This window comes from Carcharhinus amblyrhynchos, chromosome 11, assembly GCF_965287045.1.
Source record: "Carcharhinus amblyrhynchos chromosome 11, sCarAmb.v2.hapA, whole genome shotgun sequence".
NCBI lineage: Eukaryota > Metazoa > Chordata > Chondrichthyes > Carcharhiniformes > Carcharhinidae > Carcharhinus > Carcharhinus amblyrhynchos.
The window spans coordinates 59,154,839-59,176,384 of NC_137334.1; the positions used below are offsets into that span (position 1 = coordinate 59,154,839).

At 39.8% G+C, this 21,546-nt stretch overlaps 1 protein-coding gene across 1 annotated transcript in view; it reads left to right on the top strand.

The window, feature by feature from the left end:
- The first annotated feature begins 1,961 nt into the window (after nt 1-1,961).
- Nucleotides 1,962-21,546, top strand: part of scn1laa (sodium channel, voltage-gated, type I-like, alpha) — a 187,952-nt gene continuing 168,367 nt past the window's right edge. Inside the window, exon 1 of the mRNA XM_080199182.1 lies at nt 1,962-2,187. The gene's annotated coding sequence lies outside the window, so the exon portion shown is untranslated. The remainder of the gene's footprint in view (nt 2,188-21,546) is intronic.

Here is a 21,546-nt window from a genome sequence, read left to right on the forward strand (position 1 = left end):
CTCTGCCAAAGCCACAGGAGTACCAGCATATAGGAGCAATAGAAAGTGCAAGAGGAAGACTTCTGAATTGCACAATTAATTTTAGTATTTATAACAATGTCAATGCTATTATGCATATGAATAATTTCCTGCATGCATTGCTGGATTGTTGTGATGGCGAATAGTGGTGGACCTGATGATGGTAATGATTGACAGTAGATAAAGTGACAATGATATATATTTCAAACAAATGAATAAACTGGATTCCTTCTGTACCTATATCTCCATACACATGTCAGAGATTGGATCCAAGGTATTTATGGAAATGTGCCTTTCAGAAATCACTAGGGCTTACCTTTTACCTCTGCCACTGAAGATAATGTTTACAACCCTGTTAGTAAACAATATATCTTAAAAACAGGTCACAACAAAACTTGGTACAGAGATAGGGTGTGGTCCAAGGAAAAATTGATTAGCTTTTGGTGAAGTTGTGGATCCAGATCCAGGTCCTGGAATTTATAAAGGATCCATTAACATTGGGCAAAAGAGTGAATTGACTTTTTTTAAAAAATAGAGTTGTTCATAGAATCCCTACAGTGCAGAATGAGGCCATCTGGCCGATCAAACCTGCACTGACAACAATCCCACCCAGGCCCTATCCCTACATATTTACCCTATTAATCTCCCTAACATTAAGGGGCAATTTAGCATAGCCAATCTACCTAACCTGCACATCTTTGAACTGAGAGAGGAAATCGGAGCACCTGGAGGAAACCTACACAGACGTGGAAGAACATGAAAACTCCACACAGACAGTAACCTGAGGTCAGAATTGAACCTCACTGATGATTATATACAATCATCAGTTAGGCAGCAGTGCTAACCATTGTGCCACCATGCTGCCATGTTGCTTCAGAATGTTATGGATTGTCATGGCTGCTGCAGTGAAATCTGTCATGGCTGTCAAAATGTGAGCAGAGTTTTCAGAGCAGGTTGTTTGATGTGAATTGACCTGAAGACCTTCATGAAGAAATTAGATATAGCTCTTGGGCTAAAGGGAGCAAGGCTATGGGGGTGGGGTGGGGGGCGGGGCCAGAGAGAAAAACCAGGATATTGATTTTGATAATCAGTCATGATCATAATGAATGGCAGGATAGGTTTGAAGGGCCGAATGACCTACTCCTGTTTCTAGTTTATATTAAGACATCTCACTCTGATGGAAGCTCATAATAAAAATAATGAATTCAGCTTTGTAGTTACAGAATATCAACCAGAAAGAGCTGCATAATTGAAATAGCATTGAGTTAACATACTGTGGTGAAGGTCTGCACTCGACTGAGTACCCTGGACACTTGTTAATTCATGTTTTAGAACTGTTCAATTGTATAATATTTGGAAAGGTAATATCATCATCAAATAATGGGAATTCTGCTGCAGCAACTCAAGAATATTTTGATTCTGCTTATTTCCTGTTCCCCATTGTCTGGCTTAAAGTCAGGTAGCTTTTATTCTTTTCCACAGTTTCCCTTGGGCTCACCTATCTTTAGAACTAATGCCTGAAGGGGAATATTCTTTTTAAGACAAAAAGTGGGAGGGGTGAGTCTAATTATTGAAACAAATATAGGAATGCTACTTCAGAGACTAATGATGTAAGGGGTCATAGAAGGAGCCCGGCGTATTAATGCGATTCCTTTGAAATGAATCTCGTTTTCACCATCACCAACAGCCGCCAGCATCAGGACCAGCGCCGCCGCCACCATAACAAGTCAGCAGAGAAAGCGGTGAAACCTGCTCCAAATCGCCTCGGACGTACGACTTCTATGTCACTGGGACGTAACTCAACAATCCTCCCCCTGTCCTTTGGACCAATAAGGGATTTTATGAAGCAGGTTCCAGACGAGTTGACATGGAGATCACACGCAGGTTCCCTTCACCCCTGTTGGACGAGATGCGTGGAAAAAGCTAAGAGGATCCCGCGTCATTGTTATCCAGGAATGAATGACCGGAAGCGATCCGGTTGTTAAAGAGACTGGCAACTAAATGCAACCGCGGAATGAAATGAAATTGACAGCACGTCTCTAGTGAAAGACGGCAGATTTGCAAATTAAATAGGCAGATACAACATCTTTTTTTAAAAAAAAGCAGATTGCAGACCAGATGTTAACCTGCGATTGTATATTCCGCGAAGAAACACAATTGGGAAGTATGGTGAGTCCGTTGAAGGGGATGAACAGGGCAAGGAAGACTCGGCATTTTCTCAGGAAAATTAATTGTCTTTTATCGCAGATTGGGTCAGTGTGGGTGTGTGTGTGTGCATGATTCTTCGGATTGATGCTGTTCAGCTTTAGAATGCAGGAAAGCAACAAGACAACAAGTTAGCACGGATACAGGCAGCAATACGATGTGGTGAAAGCAGAAATGCATGCAATTGGACAGTAAATCAATCAGTGTATTCACCAGCGCTGTATGGAATTGGGTGTTGTTTTTCCCCCTCGAAATAGACTTTTCGAGAATGATTTGGATCTCAGTTCAGAATACCGCTGTTTCCCTTGTGGACAGTCTGAGTAACAGCACGGGTGGAAATCTCAACTTGTAGCTTATTTTACAGATTGCCAGAGAGAAAGGGAGAAAATGTATCTACATCCCTTAACTGTCAAAGAGAAAAATTATGACAACGACCCATAACGGCGTGAGCTTTTGTATCTTACATAAAAATGAAATCCATGTTAGATTTCCTTTGCATTTTGAATACATCTTTATGGGGTTCCTCAATACAATGGCATGTACAATGTAAAAAGTGGGTTGCATTTTAAAACGACTTAAATAACTTGTGCAACGATTGGCTTGCAAATCAGTTGCACAAACTCAAAAGTAAGCATTTTATATTAGGTCATTTTTTATTTTGTAAGACACGCAATAATTGGATTAAATTATTAAATATTAAATCACAATATATGACAGTAACCAGTTGCATAGTACCGTATTATTGATTTCGTATTATACGAAATCAAAACTAGTATATTGTTTGTAAATTGGATAATTGATATCGATAATTTGATGCAATGCATGAGCTTTACATTGTTTATTTTAAATAACACTTTTGTTTTTTGTAAACTTGAACAACTTTTCCGCTTTGCAGAAAGAAACAACAACGTCTAGTTTTAAACAAGTTAGATAAAGAATATCTACAGCTGACTGTTAAGGCAACGACACAGCATTATAGTGATTCATTTTGAATATTAAATTGTACAATATGATAAATGAAATTGGAGCCAAACATAAAAAGATTAAATTTATGTCGGTTAACTGCCACGGATGTGTAGAGGATAGAGTCCAACCAACTAGAAAATTAAAAAAATAACAATGCCAGCAGTTTAGATTATCAACAAATGGCACTGATGCACTCGAACCATTTCATCGCCAGATTGATACACCTAGATTCCCCACCCGGTGTAATGATAGAAGGAAATAAATATATTTTTAAGTTAGTAGGGAGCAAAACTTGCCTGTGTGACCGATGGAAGGTGTGTGTGTTTTTTGGGGAGGGTGTGTTTTGGGGGATGGTGTGTGTTTTTTTGAGGGGAGGGAGTGTGTGTGTGTTCTTTGGGGATAATGTGTTTTGGGGAGTGTATGTGTTCTTGGGGGATAGGGTGATTTGGGGGGAGGGTGTTTTAGGGAGGTGTGTTTTTTTGGGGGGAGGCAGTGTGTATATTTTGGGGAGGATGTGTGTGTTTTGAGGAAGTGTGTGCTGGTGGATGGGAAGCTGCTGAGACGATGCTGGCTGGAGCTGGGCGGAGATGTTGCAGGGAGACGCACCGACTGTGCGATTGAAAGGGGGAAGCCATCAAACATGGCGACAGCTGCAGTCTGCTGCCCCCTTCTCCTGAAGAGCTACCGCTGACCGACGCCTTGTTCGACATGCGTTCCTTCACAAACTGTAAGGGGGAGATTTAAAGAAAAAACTCCAGAAACAAATTATATTTTAATGCAAACGAATAGTGATAAAGGACATTGATGCTTTACCCGTGCCGCAGACCGATCAATATGTTTGCTCCGGATCCCAGCGACCATCCTTGTCCCTTTACCTTGGCGAGGCGGATGCTTGGTGCCAGGGCTGGGTAAACATATTTTTCACCAGTGTGGTGAGCCAGGCTGGCAACTTCTAGGCATCTGTGTGTGTGTGTGCGTGTGTTGAAGCACCTCTGATGGCCGCTCAGATAGTCTGTACATTTTTTTTATCTCCACCATTTGGATGACTTATGTTGACAAAATATTTTCGAGGGCAGGGAGGAAGAAAAAAGATCAGTCAACATTTGATGTAAGGTTCTGGGGAACAGCGCCTTGTTTTTTTCCTCTCTCTCTTCAGCGCCACTGTCACGTTCAGTTGTCTCAAAATATGGAAGATGTTTCCCACAGTCTGTAGGTAAAGGTTGGGTTTTATTTACTGCTATTCGCCATATCTGTTTGGGGTTGTCTTGGTCATTTATGTGCGGTGCGTTTTCAGTTAAAATACTATCACCCCCTCTGTCTGGCTTCCTCCTGCCCTGTTTTTGTGGCAAATAAAAGACTCGGTTCACCATTTAGGCGAATTAGCACAAGCCATTCAGAAATCTTGAGTTAATAATATTTTGTGTTGATTTAAAGTCAGCCAGGGATCGAATAGGAGGAGACATTTGCAGGAGCTTATGTTGATATTTTTTGTAGTGTGAATCTTTGCTGATTTGTTATAGGCATGTCGAATTTGCATCCATCGAAAGAAATTATTCAAGTTAACAGGTCTCCTTGAGGAACTTGAGTTTTTTTTACTTCTTATAAAAAGGCAGTAATGTAAATATATGTCGCTGGGATTAAGTGTGATCATGTCTTTCTCATTTGGGGGCATTCTCCAGGTGGGATGCTATGAGGTTTAACACTAGGATGCTGGATGATGTTTGATCTTGCCGTTCTTTTTACCCTCCCTGTTAAGCATGTGAAGTCAGTCCCTTCATTTAATGTGGAAACCATCACATTTTATATGCTATCGTCATCCACGGTGAGAGATGCAGAGAGAAAATTCTAGCACCAACTAGCTCAGCTCTTCAAAGCACGCATGGGCAGGCTTCAAACAAAACAATGTTAAATTTGAGTCTGATTTTGTGTTGGGGGAATGGAAGAATGACTATGTTTTTGGTTTGGATCAACAGGCTACAATTCAGAATATTCACCTGTTAACATTCTCAGTGAAGCAGAGATAATGATTCCAAAAACAGAAATTGAATGTCATTGGATATTTATAAAGCTGCAATTCCAGTGATGGCCCATTGAATAGTTAACAGATAATTGCACATCTTTAGTTCTTTCATAGTAAACCATTTTTTTAAATGCATTTTGTTTTAAAAAAGCATGTTGGATTCCCGCAGAATATATGCCAGTGTAAAAGGGGCAGAGTTTCTTCCCTCCTGTGCTGATTTGGTCCACACCATCTGAGTTAAACTGGCTGAACCAGCACAAAAGACTGAGAAGTTTTAATGCCACAGGTAGATCAGTTTGCCATGGCCTGTGTTTGTTTAAAAAGCAATTTTGCCTGAACTTGGTACCACCCACAAACGTGGCCCCACCCTCGGATTGAAGTAACTAGGGTGGTGAGCTTCCACCAATTGTGATCATTTGAAAAGGGTCTTCAAAAGTGATTTGTTTTACTTTAGGATTGAAGGCACCAGCAGTAGGTATGTGTTGAAAAGCCTCACATATTTAAAAATAATTTAATTTGTTAGGGAACTGACTAGTGCAACTGATGATACTAATAAATGATTTTGCATAGCTTTCTTTATGTTTTTTAAATGGTTTAAAGCTAAGTCATTGACTGACAGAGGACCTAACTTACTAAAATTGCTTTTTTTGAAAAAAATGTTTTGATAATAATATACTAGTTAATCACTCAAATCAATGAATATTCTTTAATGCAACTGAAAGATTATGGTCTGTTACACCGTATGGTTAATGGAGAGAAAATAATCACTTGTGATTGCAATTCATTTTAGCAGAAACTTGAACAGCAGCCTCATGCAAAAGAATTTCAAGTGTAATTTGCGCCCAGTTTTCTAAATTGTCCAATTTAAAGCAGGAACTTACACCCCCTCCCCCAACCCTGGCCAGCTGAATGGAGAAACAGCAATATTTACTGGCCCATAAGTGGGCTAGTGATGTTAGTCTTCATAGCAAACAGATCCAAAAAGCAATTATAAGTGTGGTATTAAGTTAATAAAATCAATATTTTGGGTGAAAACCTTGGAACAACCTTCCTAAAGACACTGTATGGTCTGCACCAGTTCAAGAAGGTGGCTCACCATGACCTTCTCATGGGCAGTTAGGGATGGGCAATAAATACTGACCTAGGCAGTGATGCCCAGGTGCTGAGAGGTAATTTTTAAAAAAGTACTTTTCTGAGTAAATTAGCACGGTACACTTCTTCCTTCGCTCTAGTGAAATTTGTGCGTCTTTGAATTTCTGTGTGTTTTCATTTGGGAAGCAAATTACTTTGTCTATTTCCAGCAAGAACGTGTTGTTTAGAAGGGGATTGTACGTGCAAGTAAGAGAGGCCTGATGTTGATGAAGTTGTCATGCAACGCTGCACCTGCCATAGTGCTCAAGGGCAATGAGAATGATGGAGGAAGTCAGACCAGTAAAGCAAAAATGTATCATAGATAAGAACTGGTGGGATTATAAATGCAGAGAATGTCAGGAAAAGAGGGATGGAACAAGAGAGGCCTTGGCAATGCTTTCATTAAATAGATCCTACAGAATAACGGAATCTTTTATACAAAGATAATTAAAATAATTTGGAAGAATTATGACATTGCTCATAATGTTGCAGCATAAAAAAGTCAGCAATTGATGCAATTAAATTGATCCAGAATAGGAAAATATTCTTAACTTGTACAAACATTTGATAAATCCTGCAAAATGATCTGATCTTACATGATCTAAAACACAAGCTTAGTTATGTTGTTAACACACTTACAGATAATATGTTCACTTCAAAATTCTTCTTGCGTACAACATTAGTGGATTACTTACAGATGTGTACACATTTTTGTTACTTGTGGTATGAGAACCAATGCAATTCCTCTTTAAAGTTGGATACTGCAATCATTGAATTTGTTTGAATCTATGAAGAATTTTCACTATTATCCTTAATAGATCCTCTGCTTGAATTGACTACAGTAAATTACTTGTGCATTTACTCTAAAAATGGATAAACACCCACTAATAAGATAGAAACCTGATGCAATTATGTGAAATTGTGGCCAGTACAAAGTAAACCTACCTTAAATTCAATAAAACATGATATTCCCAAGGATAAGGATTTAGTGGTGTGTTTGGGCTTAAAACTGGAAAGGACAGATGACAAATATAAAACAATTCAAAAATAGCTAATTACATGCAGTGAAATATATATACAGGATTTTCAGATATAATGGAATTAAACATAACAGTCAAGTTCCTCAGAACTTATGGAGAATGTCCAAGCATAGGGTCCATACTGTTTTTTTCACTCAGGTAATTAATCAAAACAGTTTATGTACATTTTCTTCCCCTTGAAGTGAACATTGGTGCTTTACAAAACATATCAATTTCAATTACAAGGAAAATACTTCATTTCAAGGTAAAATGTATATGATAGTTACATCCCTTGATGAAAATCATTCTATTTTGCAATACTAGTCACTGTCTTTGTGTGGAGTTTGCACGTTCTCCCCATGTCTGCGTGGGTTTCCTCCTGATGCTCACGTTTCCTCCCCACAGCCTGAAAGGCATACTGGCTAGGTGCATTGGCCCAAACAGACATAGACGTGTGGCGATTAGGGGAATTTCACAGTAACTTCGTTGCAGTGTTAATGTAAGTCTTAGTTGTGGCTAACAAATAAACTTTAGTATCCAGCTTCAAAGATATAAACTAATTTCTATGAATAGTAGAGTTTGGTGCATGAGATTGTGATTGAGTGCATATGGAGCAGTATTTTTAATTTAAATATTAAAAGATGGAACCAGTATTTGGGGAAGTATTTCTATGAAGAAATACAATTGTATCTTAGTTTATGAAGAACTTAAATTGTACGTAACATTGTTAATGAGATAATATGCACATTGTCCATAAGCATGCACTTATCTGAACCTAATTAAGCATTTTATGATAGCCAGATGAGGTTTAATCTTAAATGTGCTCAGAAAAAAAATCATTCAGGTTGCAGGTTTTGAAGCCTGTCCACTATATAGTTCAGCAAGAGAGAAAGAAGTGCTTAATTATCAGAAAATAACTAACAGAATGCTGAAGAGTTAGGGGTTCCTCTAGTTGCCTGGTAAACAGTATTTTTTGTGATCATGACGTGTTACAGTGAAAAATATAGTTATGACTGAAAAATCTTAACTTTTGTGTTTATGATGTAAACTTTGTGGAGCAGTTAGTGGCAATTTTAGCTCTTTTTCTGTGATATAAACTAATGATGAATGGATCCTTGGCTTTCCTAGCTGATTTTTTTTTATTTGGATCAATTTAAGGGAAAACTATGTCGATTAAATTAATCTTCAGTTAGTGGTTAAAAAGTGCTCAAAGAGAAAAGATTCTTCATTTTCAAAATAATCTAGGATATTTACCTGCATTGGGGAATGTCATGTTATGCTAAAGATTTCATAAAGGTATTTGAGTTTCTATTGGAACCAATGTCTTTATTGTAGATATATATTGATATTAATTGGTTAATTGCTGCATATAATGCATGTTTTGAATATCCTTTCTTGACTATGCATTACACAATGCATACATTATTAATTAAGTGGTTTGTAGATATACATTCAGGAAGCAAAATCTAATGTAGAATGTTACAGTCAATGGCTTCCAGGAAGTGCATCGATATCAATAAATTGGCATTGTTCTTCTGTTTTCAGGAATATACAAGTTTCACATGGCAGGGTTAATGCATTAGGATACTGTCCCTTTTAAATTTATTCTCAGGATGTTGGTGATGCTCATGAGACTGCGTTTATTGCCTTTTACTGGAGGCAGTAGTAGTGAGCCTCTTCCTCAAAGTAACACAATTCTTTTGTTGATATTGCTTTTGTGGTGGTGTTAGTCAGGAGTTCCAGGGTGTTATTTTTAAAGAGCAAAATTAACCAAAAACGATATTCTTTAAAAATATAGTTCTAAAGTTTTTGTGTCCAATAATGTAATCAAAATCCAGGTTGAGGAATGCACAATTTATCCTTCATCTTGCATCTTTATCAAATGCTCCTGGATCAGATATCTTCTTTTCAGTTATCAATCACTGAAGGCATTTATTCACTAAACCACATCTAAGTGCTATGTTTTTTACCAAGGTTAGGGTGAGGAGGCAGGTCCCAAGTCCCCAGAATACAAATCAAACTCTGTGCTGTTGCTGTTAATCTACACACAGGAAATGGGAATAGGAGTGGCCCATATGGTCTGTCAGATCTGCTCCCTCAGTCAGTCTGATCATGGCTAATCTTGGGACTTCAACTCCACTTTTTCACCCACTCCCTAGATCCCTTAATTCCCTGAGAGACCCAAAATCTGTCTATCCAAGTGTTAAATGTTTTCAAAAATGGAGCATCAACAATTCTGTGGAGTAGGGAACTACAAAACTTATAACCACTTGAGTGAAGTAATTTCCCCTCATCTCGATCCTAAATGATTAGTTCCTTGTCCTGTGACTGTGTTTTAGATTCCCTGAGCAATGGAAACAATCATTCAGCATCTACCCTACCAAATCCCTTCAGAAATGTATCGGTTTCAATTAGATTATCGCTCCTTCTTCTGAACTCCACAGAATATAGACCTAATTTGCTCAGCTTTTCATAATAGGAAAGCTCTCCCCATTCCTGGGACCAGTTTAGTGAACCGCTTCCAATGAAAATCTAACCTGATCCACATGCTAGCTATCAAGCCAACTCAGCTAATTGGCTCCCCAGATTAGATATAGGTACACTTCTTCAAAAATGTATCCCAATCCTGATGATGGTGATGCTCCCCTAAGGCTTTCTTGAGTATGCAGTTCGGTGATGTGAATTTATGTCCATTTGAGAACTGCGTTAAAACCATCTAATTTCACTTGGGGTTCCCATGAAAATCCATTCCATTAGACTAAAACAGTTTCACATTGAAATAGACAAAGAAATTGACCAAGCTTTCCAATTTCTGCAATGATTATAAGAAGAAGTTTGGTAGTGGTCATGTAATTTTTATTCTATAACATATCAAACACCCGATCTTGATATCTTGACAGTTTATGAAAGATTTAGGAGGTTCACAGGTCATTTACTTTTGTCATAATGAACAGTATAAAAAGCTTGGAGGGGATCCAGTAATAACCATGCTGATCTTTACAACTAATAGTATGAGAATTCAGTAGACAACACTTAACAATGGGAGACATTTTTGGCAATGTGGAAGTTTTTGCTAAAGTAGAATTTGAGAACATTGTAACTTTGTTTTACTTCAGGGTAGAAAAGAAAACAGTGATTGAAATAAATGTACCCATTCTAAAAATTGTTAATTAGTAATGAAATACACAGTTTGCACATCACTGCTTGTTAGCTTAATGAACTCAGAAGTTTAACTGTATGTTTAAGTCTTAGGGCTATCTGTTTATGGCATAATTGTGATTTTTTTTTGAAAATACAAATAGTAAATTAACACAGAAGCCAATATGTAAGTTGGGCCATATATTGCTTTTTTTTTAATCTTAATTTCAGAATGTATTTTATACTTCAATGTCAAGATGGCAGTAATTGAAACAGGAAAAAAATGCCAATTTGGAAAAGATAGTTATGAATGTTGAATCTAAGTCAAAAATGTATAAGGCAAGAAAAGTGCTGGATGATACATTTTCTGGTATGGAGTAAAATATAAGAAATAATTTTCAACCATCTGATGCGATCCGTTGAGACATTACAAAATAATAATATAAAATTACCAATTTAAAAAAAAATCTGAATAGCAGGAAAACCAAATTGATAGAAGATAGGACATTGTTGCACATTCATCATGTATCTATCAGTTCTGAAAATTTGCCATTTGTAAGTTTGCCATTCAGAAGAAGACAATAATTTAAGTTCACCTTGTGATGAAAGGTCCTCTTAAGCGCTAATTATAAACAAGCTTTTGAGTGACCGATAGAGTCACTGCTCACAAAGAGTATTTCAATCGATCAGGAGCATAACTAAAAGGATGGATATGCCTAAAATTTTCTCAGACAGAAAATTATATGATATGGTAACATAATGTAAAATACATAAAAATCATTGCTTCGTTATAATTAAACTTGGAAAAATAAAAGAAGTCAATGTCAAAATAAACATAAACTTTCATCACCACATGTAGTATAAATATGCAATAGATGATAGTCGTTCTAGTTTTAGTAATTTATTTACTGCAGTACAAAATTACTTTAAGAGGAAGAAACACAACACTTTTTACCTCTAATTATGATGCAACATTCAGTTCAAAATACTTATTTGTAGATTGACATACATAGTTTGTTAATATTTGTTATGTCATTTGTGGGATATGGGCATCAGTGGCAAATTTGGTAGTTACTTTCCATCCCTGATTGCAGGTGATCAAGGGTCTTCTGGAACTGCATCAGTCCATGTAATTTAAGGTGTCACCACAATGCTGTTAAGTGGGAAATTTCATAATTTGGACACAGCAGTAGCGAAGAAAGAGTAATACAGGTCTGAGTCAGGATGTGCGACTTGGAGGTGATGCTGTTCCAATGCACCTGATGCACTTGTCCTTTTAGATCTGGAATGTTAAGTTTATGGCTCATGGACGGTTTCAGCTAAGGTTCAGTTTCATCTGGTTTCTGTGTGCAATGCTTAAGATTGTCCTGTGACCTGAAATGAGGTATAAATCTCTTTGGTATTACTTCGCAGAGCCTGGGAGAACTGTGTTTTTAAATTTTGGCCCCTATTCACAGAATCGTAGAATTGTTACATCACAGAAGGAGGTCATTTGGCCCATCATGTCTTGCACCACCTCTGAGAATGAGCATTTTGCCTAGTTCCATTCTCCTGCTTTCTCCCCGTAACTCTGCAAATTGTTTTTCTTCAAACAGTCATCTTAATTCCCTCTTGAATGCCTCTATTGAATCTTCCATTTATCATCAACATTTTTCTTGCCTTATAACTTTTCACTTAGATTCAGTACGCCATCATACTTCCAGGCGGTGCATTTCTGTACCTAACCACTCACTGTGAAAAAGTTTTTATTTCTCTTGTTGCTTTTGTTTCTTTTATCAATTACCTGTGCTCTCCGGTTCTTGACCTCCCCAACAATGGGAACAATTTCTACCTATCTACCCTGTCCAGGCTCATCATAATTTTGAATGCTTTTATCAAATCTCCTCTCAGCTTTCTTTTCTCTAAAGCAAACTGGATTCCACAGGAGACATCGAGGGGTTCCCTGGTAGGTCTGGCCATTTTACATTTGAAGAAAATGTGTCCTTCCTGTTTGTCCATATCAGGAGCTAGAGTTGGGATGAGGGAATTCAGGAGCCAGAGATTGTAATGGCTGAGGGTAGGAAGTGTAGAGGGGGGTGGGGGTGGGAGGGTATGGTAAGAGAGATGGATGTTGGGAGTCAGGTGACTGAGAAACAAATCAGGAATCTGGAGATTGGAATATGGTGGAGGCGGGGGATGGGTGTGTCAAAGCTAGGAGATAGGGCCTTTTGGATGTTGGAATTAGGGGTGATGGGAGGAGTGGAGTTTGAGAATCAGTTTGTGACTCAGGGTGATTGGGGTATCAGCGAGTGGGACATGAAGAGAGAGATGGCTGGATATGGAGGCCAACAATCAGTGGAGAGTTATGAACAGTGGCAGCAACATGTTGGGTGGGAGTGATGCCTAGAGGGGAAGCAGCGAGTGTAGAATGTCAAGACCTAACTGTGCATCAATAAAGTTTGGTTATTTCACTGATAGGCAAATGGAGAACATGGGAACAGAGAGCCAGGATTGTACTGTTCTCAGGGAAAAAACGCTGACACCAGTATGTGAATGAGGGCGATGCAGAAGAGCTGGCAGTTATCCACTAGGATATTGTGTAACAGAACAGCAGCAATGGACCTCTGCACTCCAGAGAAGGGAAATAAAAGGAAGATTATCAACCTTAATTGCTGTTTGGACTGTTGTAGAGCTGGAAAAAATAGTCGGAGAATATGCTCACATACTTTGCCAAATGCACGCTGAAAAGATGTGGGACCCTTCTTCACATATTTTACTTAATCCAGCACTGACTTCAGGTGGCCATCCATTATCCATATCAATGATGCAGGACTTCATACTCAGAAATTGGTACAGATTGCATTTGTTTTACAACCAAATAATGTTGATGGAATGTGGCCCAAGCCGAGGGTCATCTTGTTGGATCAGGTCTATCAGGTAATTTAAGTCTAACAATCCTGTTATATGTGGTGGAGGTCATGAATTTGTGAGATGCTGCAAAGAAACCTGGGCATGTTGCTGCGGTGCATTCTGTAGATCATACACACTGATGGTGAAGGGATTGACCTTTGAGCCACTGAATGCCATGCCAGTCAGGTGTATAGCTTTGTTCTGGATAACCTTAAGCTTCTTGAGTATTGTTGGAACTGCACTTTTCAAGCAAATAGGGAGTGGGTTTTCCATCACATTCCTGGTATGTGCTTTGTAGATGATGGACAGGCTTTTAGGAATTGGTAAAAGAGGAACTCCACAGAATGCTCAGCCTCTGACTTGCTCTAGTAGCCACACCATTTAGGTAACTGATCTAGTTCGATTTCTGGTCAGTGATGAGCCCATCCATGATGTCCGTGGTGGAGAACATAGATAACAATGATATTAAATGTTGAGAGGAGGTGGTTATGCCCTTTTTTGTGTTAAATGGTCACTGCTTGTCTTTGTGTAGTGCAAATATTACTTGCCACTTATCAGTTTATGTTTGGGTGTTGTCGAGATCTTTCTACATTTGGGCTCCTTCATTATTTGAATCATTGTGAATAGTACTGAACACTGCAATCATCAATGAATAGCTCCACTTCTGATCTCATGATTGAGGGAAGATTATTAATGAAGCTGCTGAAGATGGTTGAGATTTAGGATGTTGACCTGATGAACCCCTATTACAATGTTATGGGGCTGAGATGATTGGCTTCCAATGGTCTAAACAATATTTATTTGGGATGCAATGACTCTTCCCAATTATGAGCTCTGTCCTTGATTCTCATTGATATCAGTATTATTAAGATTCTTTGACATACTCTCAGCCAAATGATGGCTGAATATCAAGTAGTTATTGTTACCTCACCTCTGGGATTCAGCTATGTTTAGGCCAAGGTTGTAATGAGATCTGGGGCTCAGGGGGTTCGAGGGAAACCTGACTGAGTGTGAGTGATTATTGGTGAGTAAGTATCATTTTGTAGCATTGTATTCCTACAACTCCTTTTATCATTTAAATGATGATTGAGAGCAGCCTGTTGGGGTGACAATTAGCCTTGTTAGATGTGTCCTATTTTTGTAGACAGGACATGCTTGGGCACTTTTCCAAATTGGCAGCATTGTAGCTGAATTGGAGGCGTGGCTAGTTCAGGGGTGCTGATCTTGGGCATTGTAACTGGGATAGCGCCATGGGCTTTACCCTTTGTTGTTTCCAGTGCATTCAGTTATTTCCTGATGTCGCACAATAGTTCAGTTCCACAGTCAGAACCTACATTGACTGTTTTCCTCTTCCTCTTACGCTGGCACTGGTCCTCCATCCTACTTTCTGCTGGGTCAAAAATATGTGAATACCTTTTCCACTGTTTGATCATTTTATTGAGAAAGTACATTTGAATTAATTGTTGTATCCTGAAACAGAGACAGCTCGTTGGCCACAATAGCAAAGCATGAGAAGGTTCATGTTCATCTGGCAGGCTGTGACTGAGCCATACCACCTCCATACTCCAGAAAAGTCGACCAGCAGAGCTTCTGTTTGGCATGCAGTGGTCCAGTACAGAGGTTTGAATCATAGAATCCCTACAGTACAGAAGAGGCCATTCGGTCCATTAAATCTGCACTGATTCTAATAGAGTATCTTGCTTAGGCTTTCTCCCCTGCCCTATCCTTGTAACTCCGCACATTTAGCATAGTTAATCCCCCCAGCCTACACATTTTGGGACACTATGCGGCAATTTAACATAGCCAATCCACCTAACTTTGGACTATGGGAGAAAACTGGAGCACCCGGAGGAAACCCGTGCAGACATGGGAAGAATGTGAAAACTCCTAGCAAAACAGTCACCCAAGGCTGGAATTGAACCCGGGTCACTGGAGCTGTGAGGCAACAGTACTAACCATAGTGCCACTTAATTTCCAAATCAATTTCCAATGCATTTGAAGCTGTTGACTTCTTTCACATGGGTTGCACAGCCTTAATGCCACTTCTGACTTAATCAATAATGAAGAAGACCCAGACCTATCAGTCATCTAGAAACAGAACATGTGAGTGTGAAAGCCCAGCCTGCCTGGACTGATCTCTATTACAGCAGCTGTTGATTGCAGGAACTGCTTTCACTCTGGGTTCCTGACTGCCATCCAATTGCTTTGTTTGCACAGTCCTAACCCACCACAGTCTGCAAAGAACACAAACCATCTGCAGTCTACCACAAATGGCAGTGCAAGTCTGCACTGCCCTTCAAGTGAATATTAGTCAGTTGTACACTGATGTTTATTGTGTTTGTGGTTTGTTTTATTTTTAGGGTTGAGAGCTTTTCTCTGATGTTTGTACTAAATCTTTCTGAATGGAGGTGTAACAATGTACGATGATTTGGCTGGGCACTATAAAGAGTACAAAAGGTCTGCCCTTTAGCTTTGAAGCACTTACATTAGTGTCAGAGATGGCTATTTTCACTTAAGTTTGAGTGACAGCAGTGCCAGTCAGTGACTGTTGTTGCACTACTTATTGCATTACGGTGCATCTTCAAATGAGATCCACTAGACTTAGCCAGGATATGGAGCCCCGTGAGTTCTTGAAATCCCTCCCCCTTATTTGCCATTGAATATTCTCCTAAAGAATTAAAAGAAGCTGTGACTTTGTCTTGAATTTGAACCCTAAAATTTCCATTGCTGCAATGGAATAATTCATTATCAATGCCACTGTTGTACCTTTGCCGACAGAATTCAAACTGCAATTGAAGATGTCACTGATGTTTCCACATGTTTTGCCTTGGATTGCATTGGAGACAATTAGTGCTCTGTTACTTCATTTCAGAGGAGATAATAGTACACATGAGTGTTGGGCTGGCCCACATTATTTCAATCATTTTTTAATACAGTGTAAAAGGAGGCGAGTGACTCATAATATGATCCTGTTGCTGTGTTACTTTGCCTAGTAAGCTGCATCTCTAAATTACTCTGAAAGGGCACTCCTCCACCTGTCCTTGCATCATGACCACTACTTTCTCATCAGAGCTTAGTGATTCACCCAATGATTCCTCCTCCACATCACAATCTACTACTTATTCAGTGCATACATCTGAGTTGGTGCCATTTCAAGTGAGGATTCTGTTTTGGTGAGTGTTTCAAACCAGAGGATTTGTTGCCATAGCATGATTTGGTCATGAGAAGTACTTCATACATCACCTCTTTTTTTCTATTGTGCAAGCAAAATACAATTTTCAGAGCACTGCTCTTTTGTTTGAACCACTTTGCTACATTTAAGCTCATATTTTTGTATGTCAATACTGCATTGATTTTCATATATCTTTTACAAAAGATGTTGGTGGATGATCAGCCATTAGGTAACATTTTATTTCGCTCGAAGCCCATTCGATTGCCTAGAGTTAAAATGAGTCATTGAGTATATTCAGACTGAGATTGAAGGACTTTTGGGTGCTAAGTGAATCAGGAATATGGGGGTCGTGTGGGGAAGTGAAAGTGATGAAGAAGGTCAGTCATGATCTTATTGAATGATTGCAATGTTGAATGGCTGCAGGCTTCTTGAGCTGCTTTGCCAACTGCTGTATCCAGTTCTTGCATTTTTTTTCTCAAGTGCAGGTACATTCTGAGCTGCTAATATATGGTACATTCATACTTTACTTTTGAGATCTTTGCATCTTGCAACTTCAAGCTGTAGAGGCTCTCAAGCTGTGGTGAGCGCATATTGACTCTTTCTATGACATTCTGTCAAATCTCCTGCCTGCTTTGGGATCATCTCACTCAATAAAGATCTGTTTCAAGACACTTTTAAAACCCATGCACCCTGTGCATCCAGGCCTGATTTGAAAAATTAGGCAGTTGTCACATCCCAGAGAGACACACAACAAACTTGTCCGCAAATGGATGAACCAGCTTTTCAGTATTTATCTCAGCTAAGCAGCTTGCCTGCTGCTTGAGAAGCATTATAGGATCATTACTGTAGGCCTGTCATTATTAGCCACTATGTCCTCATTCTCCTTAATAAAATTCATTCACAAGACTCACATATTTCAGAGCTGCATGTTCTCACAATATCCCCATCAGGTCATAAATTCTGCACTCCTTTTTCTGGCAAGTGAGATGTTCTTTTTTGACTCTCAGAAATGTTGGCATTTCTAGGAAATCTGTTTCTGAGATTGTCATCGTTGCTACTGAAATAGAAAGGGTCGAGCTATTTCTCAGCTATTTACCATTTATATAGATGATCTGGAGGAGGGAGCTGAGTGTAGGGTGTTGAAATTTGCTGATGACACAAAGATAAGTGAAAAAGCAAATTGTGCAGAGGGTGTAGAAAGTCTGCAGAGGGATCTAGATAGGCTGAGCGAGTGGGCGAGGACCTGGCAGATGGAATACAATGTTGGCAAGTGTGAGGTTATACACTTTGGCAGGAATAATAGTAGGAGGGACTACTACTTAAAGGGTGAAAAGCTGCAGCATGCTACGGTGCAGAGGGACCTGGGGGTCCTTGTGCATGAGTCGCAAAAACCCAGCCTACAGGTGCAGCAGGTGATCAGGAAGGCAAATGGGATGCTGGCCTTCATAGTGAGGGGGATTGAATATAAAAGTAGGGAGGTCTTGCTGCAACTGTACAGGGCACTGGTGAGGCCGCAGCTGGAGTACTGTGTGCAGTTTTGGTCGCCGCACTTGCACAAGGATATTTTGGCCTTGGAAGGAGTGCAGAGGAGGTTCACTAGGCTGATACCGGAGTTGAGGGGGTTGAACTATGAAGAGAGGCTGAATAGACTGGGCTTGTACTCGTTGGAGTTTAGAAGGATGAGGGGGGATGTTATTGAGACGTATAAGATGATGAAGGGGATGGATAGGGCAGAGGTGGAGAGGTTCTTCCCACTCAGAAAGGACAGCAGGACCAGAGGGCACAGCCTCAAGATAAGGTGGAGGCAGTTTAGAACAGAGTTGAGGAGGAACTTCTTCAATCAGAGGGTGCTGAATCTCTGGAATTCTCTGCCCGTTGAAGTGGTGGAGGCTACCTCGCTAAATATATTTAAGATGCAGGTAGATAGGTTTTTGGTAGGCAAGGGGATTAAGGGTTATGGGGAGAAAGCGGGAAAGTGGAACTGATCCACTTCAGATCAGCCATGATCTTATTGAATGGTGGGGCAGGCTCGAGGGGCTAGATGGCCTACTCCTGCTCCTATTTCTTATGTTCTTAGCGCTCCAAGTTTTTAAGTATCCAGATCACCTGTCCTGATCCCCCTATGCCGACACTGTAATTAAGAAAGCCCACCAATGCCTCTACTTTCTCAGAAGACTAAGGAAATTTGGTATGTCAGCTACAACACTCACCAGCTTTTACAAATGCACTATAGAAAGCATTCTTTCTGGTTGTATCACAGCTTGGTAAGGCTCTTGCTCTGCCCAAGACCGCAAGGAACTACAAAAGGTTGTGATTATAGCATCATGCAAACCAGCCTCCCATCCATTGACTCTGCCTACACTTCCTGCTGCCTCGGTAAAGCAGCCAGCATAATTAAGGACCCCACACATCCTGGGCATTCTCTCTTCCACTTTCTTCCATCAGGAAAAAGATATAAAAGTCTGAGGTCACGTACCAACTGACCCAAGAACAGTTTCTTCCCTGCTGCTGTCAGACTTTTGAATGGACTTACCTTGCATTAAGTTGATGTCTAGCTATGACATTCTTCACTCGCCCGCTTCTTTCTCTACGGACCATATATTTTGTCTGTATAGAGCGCAAGAAACAATATTTTTCACTGTATGTTGATACATGTGACAATAATAAATCAAATCAAAGTAACCACTTGTACAATAACTGGAGAATTAATACTTGTAATGTATTCGAAAATTGACATCCTTTTGCCTTACAGACAGTGTGAAATCTGGTACGTTTATCTGATTGCACTTGGCAAATTTGAATCTAGTGTGATATGATGACTGGTGCTGAAAGTGCTGCCAACTCCACATTTTTCACCAACTCCCACTACCTGAGGCACAGTGCAAATGACCAGACCTGGTGCAAATTCTCCGTTGGTAGCCTAGTCTTTCCAACATACTGTACCAACTAAATTTGATAAATTTAATACCTTCCCACCTCCACCCAATTTTGAATTTTTCTAATAATTCCATCTCTTAATTTCTGGATCAGATTATGACAATATGAATCTTTAACATACTGAACAATTTGCCATTCAAAACAACTAGAATATTCGGCAGGTGGGGGCTGGGAGACCGTATGGAATGGGTAGGGAGGATTTAGTGAACTGATCACATGCAAGAGAATAGCATACAGCTGAATGATGAAGAACAACTTTCAATAATGGACTTTTACTGCCGATGATCAGCATCTGTTATTAAAACTTTATTTCTCTCAAGGATATGCTGCGAATTGGGTAGAATTTTAACTGTGTCGTTCCATTGCCGATGACAAAACAGGAGAGGGATGCCGCTTTCATCCTCTTGGCTTTTGCTGGCTCTCACGTGATTTTAATTAAAATCTAAAGTGCTGGCAGCATGCATGGGAGACTCATATGATTTAGCATCAGAGAAAGTTTTTCGTTAGTTAAACCTGCCATTTAATATAATTAATTAAAAATTTGGAATTAAAAGCTTGTCTAAGGTTCTCTGGTTTCCTCCCACAGTACGAAAGACTTGCTGATTTGGCACATTGGCCACGTTAAATTCTCCCTCGGAGTATCTGAACAGGTGCCGGAGTGTGGCAACTAGGGGATTTCCACAGTAACTTCATTGCAGGGTTAATATAAGTCTACTTGTGACACTAATAAATAAACTTTAAACTAATGGTGACCATGAAACAATCATTGATTGTCGTAACAAACTGTGGTTCATTCATGGCGTTTGGGAGGGAAATTTGCTATCCTTGTTGTGGCCTGGCCTACATGTGACTTCAGATTCACAGCAATGTGATTGACTCTTAACTGCCCTCTAAACTCTGAAAGAACCTGGCAAGACACTCAGTTCGAATGCAATTAGGGATGGACAATAAATGCTGGTCTTGTCAGCAGTGCCCACATCCCATGAATGAATAGAGAAAACGACTGCATCATCTGCTGATATGGGAAGATTATAGTCAAATGTGATGCTTTGTATCATGGCCATAATTTTCTGCCCAACTTCATTGCCATTAAGAGCACAGCGGTTTATGAAATTAAATTTCGCTTGGAAGTATTTTACATCGCTTAGTTTCACTTTTTTCAAATGTCCATTATCATTATTTATTGAATCCAGCTCAGTCAAAGAGCTTAGTGTGCTGGCATGTCTCATGGTTAGAACCCTACAGTGCAGAAAGAGGCCCTTCGGCCCATCAAGTCTGCACTGAACACAATCCCACCCAGGCCCTACCCCGATATCCCTACAAATGACCCACTAATCCCTCTAGCCTATGCATCCCTAGACACTAAGGGGTAATTTCTTAGCGTGGCCAATCAACCTAACCTGCACACCTTTGGACTGTGGGAGGAAACCGGAGTACCCGGAGGAAACCCACGCAGACACGAGGAGAATGTGCAAACTCCACACAGACAGTGACCTGATCCGGGAATCGAACCCAGGACCCTAGCATGCATTGATGACTACAGGGGTGGTAGGGATATTTCTTGATTGTGGAAGAAACAATAATGGGTGGGTTTTTACAGCCTTGCTCATCCCAAAACCATAAAATCACATGAGGTCAATGGACCTTTCCATTGCCCACCCTTGGCCCGTTCTGAACCCGTGGTGGGTGACGCAGTAAAATTTGGCTAATATGTTTCTGTGTTCACTTTTTGACTGTTCATGTTAGTGCCTATTTTGTACTCACCGCTCTGGACATAGCTGAATTTTTAGGTTCAGCTGGTCTTCCCTTTTATGCATTGTAAAGAATATCGTCTGAGATCACTCTCCGGGGATAATTTAAATGTTGTAGCCCTGTAAGGACTCCGCCAACCAACACCCTGAGATGGTCACACATATGGACAATATTGACAGAGCCCTTTAAGTGCCTGATTTTTCTTACCTTGATTGACTGTTCCCACTGTCCCCCACCACACCTACAGTCTAGGCCTTCTTCTCTTCGACTCTTCCATGCCGCCAAATCCCACTCAACAT